Source organism: Bos grunniens, chromosome 14, assembly GCF_055505025.1.
Source record: "Bos grunniens cultivar Pamir isolate PY7600 chromosome 14, Bosgru_T2T1.0, whole genome shotgun sequence".
NCBI lineage: Eukaryota > Metazoa > Chordata > Mammalia > Artiodactyla > Bovidae > Bos > Bos grunniens.
In genome coordinates, this window is record NC_141178.1 from 58,962,141 (window position 1) to 58,975,609 (window position 13,469).

Consider the following 13,469-nt stretch of genomic DNA (forward strand, 5'->3'; position numbering starts at 1 on the left):
CACACAGATGCTCGTCCTCCTCCCCACAAAGATGCTTGTTTCTACAGCCGTGGGTATTCAGAGAGCAAGTGCCAGACCTGCTGAAGGTTCCCCAGGGGCACAGTGTCAGGGAGCTTTCCTGCACATTCCTGCATAACCAAGGGCCAGTGATACTGGAGTGCATGCTAAGTTACTTCAGTTGTGTCTGACTCTTTTGCGACCCCATGGACTGTAGCCCACCAGGCTCCTCTGTCTATGGGATTCTCTAGGCAAGAATACTGGAGCAGGATTGCCATGCCCTCCTCCAGGGGATCTTCCTGACCCAGGGATCTAACCTGCATCTCCTACATCTCCTGCATTGGCAGGTGAGTTCTTTACCACTAGCACCATCTGGGAAGGCTTAGTGATCCTGGACCAAACTTTAAATAGGATCACATTGCTTTCCTAGAAGATACCAAAGAGCGGTTGCTTATGACCCTGAAGAAATGACCTTCTCCAGAGTTAGATGAACTGTTCCCTATTAAACCAGAAACCATTCCTGTGGGTAATTTCAAGTGTTTCATTTAGTAGTTCAAACTGGGTTTCTCATAAGGTACTTTTTTTTTACAGAAGGAACAAATTTATCCATTTATATTCATCAGGGCTGCCTTCATTTCATTTGTATTGCATGCTTAGGGTTTAATCGACTGGCCAACTCTTTTCACGCTTTGGAGATTAACTACAAAAGCAAGATTAAAAGAAATATGTTAATTACCATAACCCCAGAGGTCCTTCCCCGGGTGGGAGGAAGCACCTGCCTTGCCAGAGAAACAGCAGCCTTTGTCTTCTGTCTCTGTCACTGGAGAGTGGGGAATGGGGAGGAGCACCTTGGGAGTCCCTGTGAGAGTCATTTTGTGGGTAAAATGCTCTTAGAGGGACGGCCATCTCAGGAAATGTGGCATCTAGAATCTATTAGGGACTGATTTCTCCTGAGCTGCCTGTAGGATTCTGACAATTTTGCCCCTGTATTTCCTTTCCCTTCAGAAAGCCTTTTTTTAAAAAACTCGTTTTTCATAAAATTAGCCCACAAAGACATTTGAAAATATGTTTTCTTTTTGCAAAAATGGGTGATTATTTTCAATATTCCAAAGCAACTGTATCTTCCTTATTTAAAATACTTTGTTTGGGCTTCCCAGGAGGCACTAGTGGTAAAGAATCCACCTGCCAATGCAGGAGATGTAAGAGACGTGGATTCAATCCTTGGGTCAGGAAGATCCCCTGGAGAAAGAAATGGCAACCCACTCCAGTATTCTTGCCTGGGAAATCCCATGGACAGAGGAGCCTGGCAGGCTAGAGTCCATGGGATTGCAAAGAGTTGGACCCGACTGAGCACACACACACATATGTCAGTGATTATGTAAACTGCGAAAGTGCTGGGCTAAAATATTTTGTTTTTTACTGTTGTTTTTTTTTTTTTGGAGAAGAAGAAAATTCTTCAACAAAGTAAGGATTTTGAAGAAATATAGGCCTGAACAATATAGGTATTATGTATTTTTTAAAAACTTATTTTATGATCATAAAAACAATAGCTTATATTTGTTGTGCCTGGCACAAAGCTTGCCACTTACACACATGATTTCATTAAATGAGAATCATAAAGGTATCTGATGGATGCTGAAGAAGAAACGGCATTTATTTCACAAGGGTGACATCCTCCTCAACCAGGGACCTGCATTCAGAGGATCAAAGACCCACTTACATCGACCAACTCCTGTGCCAAATCCTTGGCTAACAAGGTTAATTAAGAGTGAGGCACAATATTGCTCCCATATTACGATTCCAAACACGTAGATTCTAGGGGCCTGTCTTTTAACTGAAGAATAAAGAAGAGACTCTAAGGGGATTTTGTAGAACAAGGGTCTGGGGCATAGCGGACACCCACCACCTCATAACAGCATTAACAGCAATTATTTCTAATTGGAGTGCATCTTGGCTGGACGACTACAGAGGCCCGAAATTCAATTGTGGTTTTACAGTACCTGTACAATTGTCTAAATGAATTTGGATCTACTCGAAGCACTCAGAGGGGAAGAGACCACGTGTAAATTAGAGAATTCCAGAGGGTGATAAATACCAAGGTGAATTAACGCCATGGGGGAACAAACATCTTCAGAGAGTGTTTCCTGGAAGCTTCCACCTGAAATTTAATCCTAATGAAGCCATGATCAAGAGCCCAACACCCAAAGAGGCCTCAAGACTCAAAAGGCCAGAGACAAGAGTTGTCCCCAGGAATGGGCACCCTGCCCTCCAGATTACGTCACCTCACATCCTGTAGTCAGCATACCGCTCAAGAATGAGGAAGAACTCTTGATCTTGGGAGGAGTTTGGCTGGGGAAGATACGTACCACCATGGTTTGGGGGCAGCTTTTTGGCTTGTTTTTTTTATTATTATTATTTTAATATTTACTTTTATTTTTTATTTGTTTGGCTGTGGTGGATCTTTAGTTGGGACATGTGAGATCTAGTTCCCTGACCAAGAATCAAACTCCAGCCCCCTGCACTGGGAGCATGGAGTCTTAGCCAATGGACCACCAGGGAAGTCCCTGGCTTGGTGTTTATATTGTGAAGCTGTATTAGTCAGCTCAGATTGGCCCACCATGACAAAATAGCAGAGACTGATGGGCTTAAATATCAGACGTGTATTTTCTCACAGTTCTGGAGGCTGAAAGTCCAAGACCAAGGTGCCAGTGGGTTCAGTTTCTGGTGAAGGCTCTTCCTGGCATGCAGTCAGCCCTCTTCTCCCCATCCTCACATGGCCTTCCCCTGTGTGTGACCACTGAGAGGGAGAGGCCATGCTCTTCCTATAAGGGCACTAATGCTATCACGAGGGCCCCATCCTCACAACCTAATTGACCCTACTTACCTCCCCAAGGCTCCATCTCCACATATCATCACACTAGGAATTAGGGTTTCCAACACCACATGCTATCAGCCAGAATTAGTCACATGACTGAACTAGCCTGCAATGGAGGCTGAGTGTGGTCCCTGACTTGCCCTGCATGAGCCAGCTAAACATCAGGGGTTATAGCACTATGGAAAAAGATAAAGACACCTGTTGATGTCAACTTACAGCTCTGTCACAGTCTGCTTCCCCAAATGGCTATGTATCCTCTTCTCAGATGGAAACCACAGACCCACTCTGCCTTCAAGACCTTCCCACTCTGCATCTCAGGCAAAGTCCAGGACATCTGGACCAGGGCAGCACTCTGCATCAGGTCCAGAAATGGCTCTTCTCAGTCTGATGACCAAGAAGGTAAAAGGTAATATTTGCTGCCATGCTGGATTCTATGGTCTAGAAAACAAGCTTTAATGGAAGCTGCTGGGGAAAGGCTTAGGACCACAGTCTTATTTCTGCTAAGGCCACTGTCTTGAATCCACACTTCCCAGGACTTCTCATCAGACACAGAGAGTGCTGGTTGCTTCAACCATTCCAGGCTCTGCTCTGCATGTAGAGAGGGCCTCCTGGAACAGATTTTCATCCTCTTAAACCTCCACTTGCATATGGGTGTTCTCCAGTCTTCAATTCCAGAAGATTGCTGAAAGCAGCAGAAACATCCAAGTTGTAGCAAAGTTATGACTTTGTCTTAGTAGCTTTCCTCCTCACACTGCAGTCTCCCTTAGTGGGTGACAGAACTTTCAAGGTAGAGTAAGGTCAATGTGAACCCAATGTTCCCATATGCCAAACAAGGATCACCAGATTTCTAGTCCCTGTGATTATGAGCCCTTGCCACCTCCCCCATGAGAACTTGAACTTACATATTTTCATCTCTGCCATACAAAGCATTGCTCAACATGGTATTGAGTTATTGTTTGTTGTTCAGTTGCTAAGTCATGTCCAACTCTTTGTGACCCCATGGACTGCAGCACACCAGGCTTCCCTGTCCTTCACTCTCTCCCAGAGTTTGCTAAAATTTATGTCCATTGAGTTGGTGATGCTATCCAACCATCTCATTCTCTGTGGTCCTCTTCTCTTCTTGCCCTCAATCTTTCCCAGCATCAGGGTCTTTTTCAATGAGTCGGGTCTTTTCCAATGAGTCAGCTGTTTGCATCGTGGACAAAGTATTAGAGCTTCAGTTTCAGCATCAGTCCTTCCAATGATATTCAGGGTTTACTTCCTTTAGGATTGACTGGTTTGATCTCCCTACTGTCCAGGAGACTCTCAAGAGTCTTCTCCAGCACTAAAATTCAAAAGCATCAGTTCTTTGGCCCTCAGTCTTCTTTATGGTCCAACTCTCACATCTGTACATGACTACCAGAAAAACCACAGCTTTGACTAGATGGACATTTGTCAGCAAAGTGATGTCTCTGCTTTTTGATATGCTGTCTAGGTTTGTCATAGATTTTCCTCCAAGGAGCAAGGTATTGAGTTATAAATTAGTTTAAAAACAAGGTTCAGTGACCCAGTGATTCAACCCACATCTCCTATGTCTCCTGCATTGGCAGGTGGGTTCTTTACCACTAGCACCCCATGGGAAGCCCACTGGAGTGGGTAGACATTCCTTTCTCCAGGGGATCTTCCCAAACCAGGGATCAAACTCGGGTCTCCTACATTGCAGGCATATTCTTTATCATCTGAGCCACCAGGGAAGCCTATCAGTGGGTTTAGATAATTCTAAAGTTTGAAAACAAAACTTCTTTGTAAGTCAATTGTTAAATTTTTAGGACTTCAGCTTTCACATTTATTTCCTAGATGCTTCATGAGAAAAAAAAAAGGGGGGGTGATATTAAGACAATGAATATAACTCAAACAAGATTATGTATAACAAATAAATTACAAAAAAATTAAAATAAGGTTCAGCTGTAACAGTGACTGTAAATAACAGAGAGTTAGGAACTATAAGTGTATTCTGTCACGGAAAAGTCCGAAGGTAAGTGGAGCATGCCTTCCTTCCATGTGGGCTCTGCTCCATGAAGTTCCAGTGATCTGGGCCACAGACAGCTCCTCACTTGGTCATGCCCATAGTGTGGCAATAGCATCTCCAGCAAGATGGCAGCTGTCATAGAGCCCTCCAGGCAGCAGATGTAGGAAGGAATAAGGATGAAAAAGACACAGGCACAATTTGCCTTTTAAGAATATTTCTAGAAAGAGCCACACAACACACTCCTCAAACATTATTAGTCAAATGCAAGTGAGACTGAGGGTTGTTGCTTTTACTATAGCAGCAATGATTCCATTTCATAACTGCAGAGATTTCTAAACATGGGAAACTGGGCCTCAGTGATCTTGGCCACAGGCTATCTCAGATCATAGATGGGAATTCAAATCAGTTGAGTTATTTAACTTAGGTCAAGTGATGTGAGCTTTCTGAAACCCTTTTGCAATGCTGCAAATGACTGTAATTACTCAGGTGTAATTCCTCATAAACAGCCTCTTGATAAAAGTGAAAGAGGAGAGTGAAAAAGTTGGCTTAAAACTCAACATTCAGAAAACTAAGATCACGGCATCCTATCCCATCACTTCATGGCAAATAGATGGGGAAACCGTGGAAACAGTGAGAGACTTTATTTTGGTGGGGCTCCAAAATCACTGCAGATGGTGACTGCAGCCATGAAATTAAAAGACGCTTGCTCCTTGGAAGAAAAGCTACGACCAACCTAGACAGCCTAGTAAGAAGCAGAGATGTTACTTTACCAAAGAAGGTCCGTCTAGTCAAAGCTATGGTTTTTCCAGTAGTCATGTACGGATGTGAGAGTTGGACAATAAAGAAAGCTGAGCACTGAAGAATTGATGCTTTTGAACTGTGGTGTTGGAGAAGACTCTTGAAGAGTCCCTTGGACTACAAGGAGATCCAACCAGTCAATCCTAAAGGAAATCAGTCCTGAATATTCATGGGAAGGACTGATGCTGAAGCTGAAACTTCAATACTTTGGCCACCTGATGCAAAGAACTGACTCATTGGAAAGACCCGGATGCTGGGAAGGATTGAAGGTGGGAGGAGAAGGGGACAAAAGAGGATGAGATGGTTGGATGGCATCACCAACTCAATGGACATGAGTTTGAGTAAATTCTGGGAGATAGTGAAAGACAGGAAAGCCTGGTGTGCCATGGTCCATGGGGGTCACAAGGAGTCGGACATGACTGAGCGACTGAACTGAACTGAATTCCTCATAAGGAGTAAATGAGCTGACAGTTATTAAATGCCCAACGTATGGTTTGGTACCTACTAATGCTTAATACTCCAGAATCCCATGGACAGAGGAGCCTGGCAGGCTACAGTCCACGGGATCGCAGAGTCGGACACAACTGCACAATGAAAACACCCACACACAATGCCCAATACACACCAGATTTTTACTGTGTCCCCTATGTTAATCCCAAACACCTAATTTATTGCCTTCAGTTTTCTGATGGGTCAAAGAAAAGTAATTTGTTTTTGGTTTATCTAGATTTTGTTGTTTAAGATTGGAATGATGACTTTATGTCAGAGATGAAACCTGATGTTTAGAAGATGAAATCTGAAACCAGAAGTTAGCATCTATCAGCTAGTTCTGCATGCTTAAGTTTAACATGGTTTTTCAGAATATAAAGATCCTTATCATCCTCAGCGTCGTGGCTTCTGCCAGAAGTTCAAGGTATCAAGAAAATGTTCCACTTGAGAGCCTGTAACTGGGGCTTCTCTGGCAGTTCATTGGTAAAGAATCTATCTGCCAGTGCAGGAAACACTGGTTTGATCCCTGATCCAGGAAGATCCCACATGTTGTAGGGCAACTAAGCCCATATGCCACAACTGTTGAGCCTGTTACTGAGCCCACGCGCCACAACTACTGAAGTCCGTGGGCCCTAGAGCCTGTGCTCCACAACACGAGAAACCACTGCAATGAGAAGCCCACAGAACACAATTAGAGAGTAGCCCTGCCTGCCGCTACTGAAGAAAGGTCTGTGCCGCAAAGAAGACTCAGCACAGCCAAAAATAAATAAGTCAATAATTTTTTAAAAGAGCCTATAGCATACATTTGCACACCTAATACATTTTGTACACACAGTACTTTGCAAAGTGAAACAAAATGGACATTCAGGACATATTTTTGAAAGGAAGACAGGAAGAGATAGAGACAGAAGTTAGAAAGGAGAAAGGAGGAAAGAGAGAACAAATAGGAACCATAAGATAGTCCAGATCCAAAGTTTATCCAAAATTATATCAATATAAGTGGCCTACATAGAGTATAGTGAATAGTAACATGAGTAAAAACATCAAAGTAGAACATTATGTTTTCTTTGTGTGTGTGTGTGTAGTCCAAAAGATAGCAAATTCTTTTAGATTACAAAGAATTAAAAGAACATTCTATACCTAAATGTCCACTGAGAAGAGGAATGGATTAAAAAAAATGTGGTATGTATATACCATGGAATATTACTAAGCCATAAAAATGAATGAAATAATGCCATTTGCAGCATCATGGATGGACCTAGAGAGTTTTATACTGAGGGAAGTAAGTCAGACAGAGAAGGAGAAATATCACACTATATCCTTTATATGTGGAATCTAAACAGAAATGATACAAACGAACTTACAAAACAGAAAAAGTCTCATAGATTTAGAAAACAAGCTAATGGTTGCTGGGGGGAAGGGAGAGTTAGGGAGTTTGGGGAAGGTTGGGTACATGCTGCTATATTCAAAATAGATAACCAACAAGGACCTACTGTACAGCACAGGGAACTCTACTCAATATTATGTGGCAGCCTGGATGAGATGGGGGTTGGGGGGAGAGTGGATAAAGGTGTAGGTATGGCTGAGTCCCCTTGCTGTTCACCTGAAACTATCACAAAATTGTTAATCAGCTATACTCCAATACAAAGTAAAAACTTAAAAGTTTGAAAAAGAATATTCTGTAGAAATCCATATCTGTAAATAACTCTACTTTCTGCAGTGAAATACTAAGATACCCTTTACATATAAGTTTTAAAATGTCATTGCAGCCATTTTGACTGGCATGAGATGGTACCTCATTGTTGTTTTGATTTGCATTTCTCTGGTAATGAGTGATGTTGAGCATCTTTTCATGTGTTTGTTAGCCATCTGTATGTCTTCTTTGGAGAAATGTCTGTTTAGTTCTTTGGCCCATTTTTTGATTGGGTTGTTTATTTTTCTGGAATTGAGCTGCAGGAGTTGCTTGTATATTTTTGAGATTAATTCTTTGGCTGCTATCCAAAAGTCTACAAGCAATAAATGCTGGAAAGGGTGTGGAGAAAAGGGAACCCTCTTACACTGTTGGTGGGAATGCAAACTAGTACAGCCACTATGGAGAACAGTGTGGAGATTCCTTAAAAAACTGGAAATAGAATTGCCATATGACCCAGCAATCCCACTGCTGGGCATACACACCAAGGAAACCAGAATTGAAAGAGACACGTGTACCCCAGTGTTCATCACAGCACTGTTTATAATAGCCAGGACATGGAAGCAACCTAGATGTCCATCGGCAGATGAATGGATAAGAAAGCTGTGGTACATATACACAATGGAGTATTACCGAGCCATTAAAAAGAATACATTTGATTCAGTTCTAATGAGGTGGATGCAACTGGAGCCTATTATACAGAATGAAGTAAGCCAGAAAGAAAAACACCAATATAGTATACTAACACATATATATGGAATTTAGAAAGATGGTAATGATAACCCTGTATGCGAAACAGCAAAAGAGACACAGATGTATAGAACAGTCTTTTAGACTCTGCGGGTGAGGGCGAAGGTGGGATGATTTGGGAGAATGGCATTGAAACATGTGTAATATCATATGTGAAATGAATCACCAGTCCAGGTTCGATGCATGATACAGGATGCTCGGGGCTGGTGCACTGGGATGACCCAGAGGGATGGGATGGGGATGGAGGTGGGAGGGGGGTTCAGGATGGCGAACACGTGTACACCCGTGGCGGATTCATGTTGATGTATGGCAAAACCAATACAATACTGTAAAGTAATTAGCCTCCAATTAAAATAAATAAATGTATATTTTTAAAATGTCATTGCAAATGGGTTATAAAGAATTTCAAGGGTACCAGACACATTGCTACAACCTAGAAGTTTAACATATACGCACAACTATATATAAAATAAATGGAGAAGGCAATGGCAACCCACTCCAGAATTCTTGCCTGGAGAATCCCAGGGATGGGGGATGCTGGTGGGCTGCTGTCTATGGGGTCGCCCAGAGTCGGACATGACTGAAGCGACTTAGCAGCATATATAAAATAAATAGCCAACAAGGACCTAGTGTACAGCACAGGGCACTACACTGAATATTTTGTAATACCTATAAAGGAAAAGAATCTTTAAAAAAGAACGATATAGGTAGTTATAGCTATGCCTCCCTGATGGCTCAGATAATAAAGAATCGGCCTGCAATGCAGGAGATGTGGGTTCGGTGCCTGGTTCAGGAAGGTCTCCTGGAGGAGAAAATGGCAATCCACTCCAGTATTCTTGCCTGGGAATCCCATGGACAGAGGACCCTGGTGGGCTATAGTCCATGGAGTTGCAAAGAGAAAGACACGACCAAGCAACTAAACCACGATGATGAACTAGCATGACAACAAGAAACTTTTGAAAACTAAAATCTTTAAAGACCCCCACACTTCAGTGGGCTTTTTCTCCAGGAATCCCAGTAGGTTCTCACAGTAAAGGTCTGAGAAAGATCCCTTCCTGGCTCTGGGAAGAGGGATCATTGGGAAAGACCCTCACACCCAAAGCCTATTTATTCCCATTCCCAGAACCCAATAAAACATGTTTGGCTTTCAACCAAAAATTGCAAAGCATGCTTTTTGAAAAAACACAGTCTGAAGAGACATAGTAATCATTGAAACCAGACTCACATATGACATAGATATTCACATTAGCAGGCAAGAAATTTACAATAAATACATTAATATATTAAGGGCTCTCATGGAAATAGTAGATAACATGCACAAATAGACAGGTAATTGTGATACTGTGATTTGTATTAAGACATACACATTCCTCTTCCCCAGTGCTGGCACTGAGTTCCCAAAACTCTCGCAACTCCTAAGTGATGAGCAATAAGATAAAATGGATGTCCTAGTACTCACCTGACAAGTCCCTTTCACTCACACCTGAGTTTAGATTAATGGGGGGAGGTTTGGAAAGTCCCTGAGGGTCCAGGCTGGTTGCCAGGGGAGCCAATCATGATTACAGGGTTGGAACTTTCAACCTCTGGGAAGGGAAGAGTGGCTGGAGGCTGAATCAGTCACCAATGGCCAATGATGCAATCAATCATGCCCATGTAATGAAGTTTCTGTAAAACCTGAAGGACAGGCTCCAGAAAGTGTCCCTGTTGGTGAATGCTTCCCATGGCTGGAGGATGGGCACCCCCAGTCCCAAGGGCACAGAAGCTCCTGCACTCAGAACCTTTCCCACCTCTACCCGATTCATCTCTTATTCTGGCTTTTCATCTGTAACCTTTATAACATCCTTTATAATAAACTTAAATGTGTAAGTGTTTCTCTGACTTCTGTAGGGCTTCCCTGGTGGCTCAGATGGTAAAGAATCTGCCTGCAATGTAGTAGAACCAGCTTCAGTCCCTGGGTTGGGAAGATCCTCTGGAGAAGAAAATGGCAACCCACTCCAATATTCTTGCCTGGAGAATCCCATGGACAGAGGAGTCTGGCAGGCTACAGTCCATGGGGTCTGAAAAGAGTCAAACACAGCTGAACAACTAACACTTTCACTTCACTTTCACTTTATAATAAACTCATAAATGTAAGTCAATGTTTCTCTGACTTCTGTGAGCCATTCTAGCAAATAACTTCTTATTTCAAGCCAGTAGGTCAGAAACACTGGTGACAACCTGTGCTTACAACTGGCATCTGAAGCGGGGTCAGTCTTATGGGACTGAGCCCTAACCTGTAGAATCAGATGCTAGCTCCAGGTAGATAGTGTCAGAACTGTGTCTATTTATAAGACACTCGGTCAGTGTCCACTGAGAACTGGAAAACTGCTTTATGTGGGGATAAAACACACACACACACACACACACACACCTGATGTTGGAAGCGTTATGAGTGTGGAAGTCTTCCCAACGCAGTTGGTGGTGTTGGAAAACACTCATCAGAGTGATGCAGACAGAAAGATGGAAACTCTAAGAAAGAATCGATCAAAAAAAAGATAGAACTTCAAAGTACCATAACAGAAATGAATGTCTTTGATGGGCTCATTAATAGACTAGATATAGCCAAGGAAAGAATCAATGAAATTAAAGATGGATCAGTACAACCTAGAGAAGTAAGATGGGGTGGGAGGTGGGAGGGAGGGGACATATGTACACCTATGGATGATTCATGTTGATGTATGGCAGAAACCAACACAATATGTGAAGCAATTATCCTCCAATTAAAAATAAATTGATTTTTAAAAGACAATTCAATGGAAAGTTCCCAAATTGAAATGCAAAGAGGAAAAGATGAGGGGAGAAAACAGAACAGAACATTAAAGAACTGTGGGGCAATTTCAAATGTGTATCATATGCATAACTGGAATACCAGAAGGTAAAGAAAGAGCTTCTTATTCCTAATTTTCCAAAACTTTCTTTTACTAGGATTAAACACACACGGACTCTCTCTTCTGGATTCTTGCTGAAGCAGTAAGAAGGTGTTGCATGATAATATGCTTTGGCAATTCCCCTTTTGGGCATGGACCCATTCCCTTCACCTGATATTTATCTGTTTGTGTTACCTGCCTTCCCATATAAACATGCAAATTTGGATTCTGATGGCATACGTGTATGTCAGTCGCTCAGTCATGTCCGACTCTTAGTGACTCCTTGGACTGTTGCCCACAAGGCTCCTCTGTCCATGGGATTTTCCCAGGCAAGAATACTGGAGTGGGTTGCCATTCCCTTCTCCAGGGGATCTTCCCAAACCAAGGGTTGAACCCCGGCTTCCTGCATTGCAGGCAAATTCTTTACCATCTGAGTCATATTGCCTGTGAATATAGTCACTTTGCTGTCTTGATGGATGCATCACCAAAGAATGTAAGGTTCTCTGCACAAACCCTCCATGTCCCACAGATCTGGACCTACCAACCCAGCACCACTGCTCTCTGCTCACCCCTGACTAGTGACAGCTGTCAACCTGGATACTCATTCAAGCCCTATCCAGACTTTTATTTTTTTAAATAGCACATGAAATCAGATATGTACTACTTACTCTTAAATTTTTCATCATGATGAGAAGTGTTATGTTTGTATTACATTAAAAATTATGTTTCTAAAAACTCTTATGATGATTGAGAAGTGCTTCTCACAATTGATCCAGGGCTTTAAAAAGCATGGAAACAAATTGTTCAGAATCATAACTACATAAAGGGAAACTTAAAACAATTTAAAATCATATGGAGAAAAGCTTATGTCCGTAAGCCTTCACAGGTAATGTGACCGCAGTGATGCTTTTTTACTTCTCTCTCCTGTGTCTCTCAAATGGTAATGAGGATATCATGCATGCTAGTGGAGTCCACTCAGATCCCTTTTGCCCTGATATACCCACCCTAGCTGTTGCAAGGGATTCCTAGCAGCTGATACTTGGAATCTTCAGCCCAGGCTCCTTCCTGCCTGACTGAGCCAATCCACATCTTCAGGGCCTGGGTTTGTTTGATTCAGGGTAGAAAGAGTGATGTGTGTGTGCGCGTTCAGTCATATCCAACTGTTTATGACCCCCATGGACTGTAGCCCACCAGGCTCCTCTGTCCATGGGATTTTTCAGGCAAGAGTACTGGAGTGGGTTATAAAAAGGAACACATTTGAATCAGTTCTAATGAGGTGGATGAACCTAGAGCCTATTATACATACTGAAGTTAGAAAGAGAAAGACAAATATCATATATTAACGTATATATATGGAATCTAGAAAGATGGTACTGACAATCCTATGTGCAAGGCAGCAAAGGAGACACAGACAATAAAGAACAAACTTTTGGACGCAGTAGGGGAAGGAGAGGGTAGGATGATTTGAGAGAATAGCATTGAAACATACACATTACCATATACAAAATAGATAGGCAGTGGAAGTTTCATGTATGACACAGAGAGCTCAAGCCCAGTGCTCTGTGACAACCTAGAGGGGTGGGAGGGGGGTATAAGAGGGAGGGGACCTATGTATACCTATGGCTGTTTCATGTTGATGTATGGCAAAAAACTATCACAATATTGTAAAGTAATTACCCTACAATTAAAAAAAAAAAAAACCTAGTGGGATACCATTCTACAACTATTAAAGAAAAATAATAATCCTGGAGTGGGAGAGGAAGATAGAAAGAGAGGGTGGGGTAGGGGGGTTCCCTGTGTCTGTTCTTTTAAGGGCACTAATCTCATTCATGGGAGCACCATCGTCATGACCTAGTCACCTCCCAAAGGCCCCACTTCCAACATCATCACATTTGGGAGAAGTCAGAATTTCAACATATGAATTGGGAGCCAGGAGAGACACACTCAGTCCCTAAA